Source organism: Sturnus vulgaris, chromosome W (genome assembly GCF_052056855.1).
Source record: "Sturnus vulgaris isolate bStuVul1 chromosome W, bStuVul1.hap1, whole genome shotgun sequence".
NCBI classification, from domain to species: Eukaryota; Metazoa; Chordata; class Aves; order Passeriformes; family Sturnidae; genus Sturnus; species Sturnus vulgaris.
In genome coordinates, this window is record NC_142282.1 from 63,084,880 (window position 1) to 63,089,809 (window position 4,930).

The 4,930-nt window shown below is 44.8% G+C and overlaps 1 pseudogene; it reads right to left on the minus strand.

The window, feature by feature from the left end:
* Window positions 1-1,866: 1,866 nt before the first annotated feature.
* On the minus strand, window positions 1,867-3,968 carry LOC148220273 (uncharacterized; annotated as a pseudogene).
* Window positions 3,969-4,930: the final 962 nt, after the last annotated feature.

Here is a 4,930-nt window from a genome sequence, read left to right on the forward strand (position 1 = left end):
GTCCCCTAAGAAATTTAAAAGGTCTATGGTGCTTTTTTAAACTATACTTCTGTTTTTCTGACAATTAACAAGTCATCCACATACTGTAACAATTTAAGGTCTCTCGAGTGATCAAAGGATAACAACAATTTTTCCAAGGCTTGCCCAAATAGATTTGGGGAATCGGTAAATCTCTGGGGAAGAACGGTCCATCGGAGTTGCTGTTTTCTTTTTGTTTCGGGATCCTCCCATTCAAAGGCAAAATAGTCTTGGCTTTTATCATCCAAGGGGCAAGCCCAAAAGTAATCTCTTAAGTCTGTAACTTCCATTGGGCATTTTTATTGGGAGTATAGGGGTATTATATGGAGACATACAGGTGTCCTAGGGTGACGTTATGGTGTTTGTATCTCCAATCGTGTGTTCTGTTTATGCTTGGTATTATGTCCTGTGCTTTCAGGACTGAATCTGAAAGTGAAGGTTTGTTTTGTCTTGTTATCAGCCGACTCACCTCCCCCATGGTCTGTGTTTAGGAGAGGCTTAGCTCTGCTTGCTGCTTAGTTTAGCTCAGCTTGCTGCTTAGCTTAGCTCTGCTTGCTGCTAGCTTAGCTTTGCTCGCTTCTGCCTCTTTTTCTTTGCTTTGCCTTGCTTTGCCCTTGCTTTTGCTTATTAGTTAGTTCAGCTAGGCAGTCCAATTTTTTCCCTGGACTGTTTTTTTTCCCCCCCTCTCCCTTTCCTGAATTCCATCTGAACCTGTTCCGGACGGGGACCTGGGAAACACCAAGAAACACCGGGAGTCTGCATTCTGTGACCTGCAGCAGTCATTCCCCAGTGCCAGAGACTGATAACTGGGCGACCACTCACTGGAGAGACTTTCTGAGTTTGTCATCCCTTCAGAACGGTGAACGAGTTTTTTTGTCAGCTGGTGTTGTTTTTCTGTGCTGGGGAGTGTTTTGCTTGTTAAATAAAAAGGTTTTTTTCCACTTCTCTCTGAGGAAATTCTTTCCGAACCCGGTGGTGGGGGGGAGGAGTCGTGGGGTTTGCTGTCTGGGGGCTCCTTCCGGAGGTTTTCCCCCAAATTTGCCCTAAACCAGGACAACAGGGTTCCAAAGTCCCTTGCCTTAGTAAGTTATCTGTTACTGGTTTTAATCCCTTTCTTCCTTCTAAAGATATAGGATATTGTTTCACCCTTATTGGGTTATTCGGGTTCATAATTTCAATACTTATGGGCTCTATCTCCAACTTCTTAATTTCCCCTTTTTTATACCAAATTTTTGGATTTATTCTATCTTCATTTTCCTGAGTCAATGTATACAGGCACACCTGTAAGTTTCTTTGTTTCACCTCCAAAGTTATTCCTACCATTATAATCAAATTTCTGCCCAACAGGTTACTTTTACTTCTGATACTACCAATAAATAACTTAAACAGATCTTATATTCTGATTCAATTCCAACATCTTTTAAAACTGGAACTTTAAATGGTTCTCCTTTTGCTCCTGCAACCAATGCAGTTTCTTTACTCACTCTACACCCTTTTGGGATGTGTTGTACAGTTGATCTTTCTGCCCCTGTATCAATTAAAAAGGTAATTTCTTCTCCCTGGGGTCCTATTTTATTTTTTATCAAGGGCTCTTTTGATGTTCTTGTCCCCAGGAAATATAGCTCCTGACAAATCCAATTGTTAAAGGACTTAAATTTAGGTCAATATAGATGGTCGGGACAAATTTCTTCCTTAGTCCATTCGATCATGCATTAATGGATCGTTTTCTCCTTACTTTTCCTTTTCTAGATGGACAGGAGTCCCAATGTTCAATCATCTTTCACTGTCAGCTTCTCTACCCAGGCAGTGATTTCTTGCCATTCTTCAGCAACCCAGACTGGTTTTCCTCTACTTTGCCAATTGGCCTTTTTCCACCTTTCCAGCCACCCCCATAGAGCATTTGCTACCATTCATGAGTCAGTATAGAGTGTTGGCCGCTTCTCTCGCTCAGCAATGTCCAAAGCCATCTGGATGGCTTTCGACTCTGCAATTTGACTGGACTCACTTTGTCCTTCAGTAGCTTCCATGACTTGACATATAGGTCTCCATATGGCTGCTTTCCATTTCCTACTGGTCCCTACAATACAGCAGGAATTGTCAGTCAAGAGGGCATGCCATCTTTCACTCTCCAGTAGCTGGTTATATGGTAGGGCCTCCTCAGCCCATGTCTCCTGCTCTTCTTCCTCTTTCAATGATAATTCAAAACTCTCACCTTCATGCCAGTTTGTGATGACTTCCAAGATCCCAGGGCGATTTGGGTTTCCTATTCGAGCTTCTTGTGTAATGAGGGTGATCCATTTACTCCAGGTAGCATCACTGGCATGACGTCTTGCAGGGACCTTTCCTTTAAACATCCAGCCCAGCACTGGTAGTCAGGGTGCCAGAAGAAGCTGTGCTTCAGTGCCAATCACTTCTGAGGCAGCTCAAATCCCTTCATAGGCTGTAAGAATCTTTCTCAGTTGGAGTGTTGCTAGCCTCAGATTCTCTGTATGCCTGACTCCAAAACCCAAGAGGTCATCTTCAAGTCTCTCCAGGTACTTTCTGCCAGATGCTCCAGGACAGACTATTCTCTCTGGCTACAGTGTAGACCACGTTCCTCACATCTTGTATTGTTTTGACTGGCCCAAGGGCTACCATGTGGGCAATTTTGTGCTTGATCTGCTTAAAGGCTTGCTGTTGTTTAGGACCCCACTTGAAATTGTTCTTTTGTGTCACAAGGTAGAGAGGACTTATAATCTGGCTGTACTCTGGGATGTACATTCTTCAAAAGCCCATAGTGCCTAGGAAAGGTGGTGTTTCTTTCTTGCTGGTCAGTGGGAACATAGCAGTTATCTTATTAATCACCTCTGTTGGAATTTGCTTGCTTCCATCTTGTCACTTCACTCCTAGGAAGTGAATTTCCTGGGTAGGCTCCTTGACTTTATTTTGTTTGATGGCAAAACCTGCTTTCATGAGAATTTGGATTATTCACTTGCCTTTCTCAAAAACCTTCCCTGCTGTGCTCTCCCACACAATGATGTTGTTGTGGTTTGATATTGGCTAAGCGCCAGGCACTCACAAAAGTAATTTGGTTACTTTTTTTTGTTATAGTTGGGCAGAGGACAGGGGGAAAATTAACAAAGAGCTTTTGAGTTGAGATACGGACTGGGAGAAAAAGGGCAAAACACTTTTAAATTTAAAGGTACAAAGTAAATTTATTATTAATGGAGTCAGAGGAGGATAATGAGAAGTAAAATAAGCCTTTAAAACACCTTTTTCTCCCCAGCCCCTCCCTCTTTCCCACTGACAGCACAGGGAAACAGGGCATCTGGTTCTTGGTCAGTTCATCATTCAAGATATTTTTCTGTTTGCTCATGGAGAGGAGTCTTTTCTCTGCTATGCTGTGGGGTCCCTCTCATGGGCAAACAGTCTTCCCAAAACTGTTGTGGCATGGGTCACTCATCTACAGGGTGCAGTCTTTTAAGGCTAGGCATCTCTCAATTGGAAGCAAGGACCGTTTCTATCTCTGGAAGCAGGGGCCCTCTCTCTCTATTTGGGTCTCCCACTAGATTATATCTTTCTCTGGCATCCACCCACTCCAGCGTGAGCAGTTTTCTCATGGGCTGTGAGTAGATCTCTGCATCCCCCATGGACTTCATGCATTACAAGGGGGACAGTTTGTTTTACCATAGTCCTCACTAAGGCTTGCAAAGGAATCTCTGCTCCTACACTTGGAGCACCTCCTCCCCCTCTTTCTTTTCTGCTGACCTTGGTGCCACCATGTTGTTTTCCCTCACATGTCCTCACTTCCTCCTCTTCTCTGACTAGAAGAAAAACTGCTGCTCGTAGGTACCATTGCCAACAAGTTCCATTAAATCAAAGATTCTTGCAAGATCCTGCAGTGCGGAGAGGTTAATTTCATCCAAGTTATGCATTGGGGAGTAACCTGCCACTTTTTCACCATCGGCCATGCAGCCCTGCCACCACCGTGCAGGCAGTGGCGACCAGGGCAGAGCTGGGCCTATTTAACGCCTCTCTTGATGCAGGGTGCTGGGAAGGAGAAGCCAACGCTGCCCTCCCTGCCCTTCTGCCTGTGGTGCGGCTGGCTAGGGGCTGGCAGGCAGGCAAGGTCTGCCATGGGCCACGCTGAGATGGCCTTGGCAGCGCACACATATTGCCACAGGCCCCTCTGGCATAGTGGCTGCTGCCACGCCTCCCCACACTGGGGGAAAAACTGATTGTGGACTGTTTTGATTTTCTTCTTAAATATGTCATCACAGAGGTTTTGCCAACCTCTCTAATTGGGTCAGGAGCATGTCCATCTTCAGAGCCGTTAGAGATTGGCTCTGTCGGACATGCTGGGAGCTTCTAACAGCTTCTCACAGAAGCTACCCCTATGACCCTTCCTCACTGCTACCAAAAAATCAGGCCATTCCAAATCAACACAGATGTAATCTATGTACTGCAAATGCTCTGGAGCTTCACCCTTCTCCAGTGCAGTCTGGATCAGACCATGGCAAATGGTAGGACTGTACTTCTACCTCTGGGGCAGTCGATTCCAGGTATACTGCACTCCCCTCCAGGTGAAAGCAAACTGTGGCCTGCATTCTGCTGCTAGAGGAAGAGACAAAAATATGTTGGCAATATCAATAGTGGCACCAATCTGCTGCTCTGAACTTCAGTTTGTTCTGAAGTTTAAGCATGTCCAGCATGGCAGCACTCATTGATGGTGGAACATTATTTAGGCAACGATAGTTCACGTTTAGTCTGCATTCCCCATCAGACTTATGCACAGGCCATATGGGGCTATTAAAAGGTGAATGGGTTTTACTGACTACTCTCTGGCTTTCTAGTTCACAAATAATCTTATGTATGGGAATCACAGAGTTTTGGTTTTTGTGGTATTGCCAGTGATGTACTGTAGTGGTGGCAA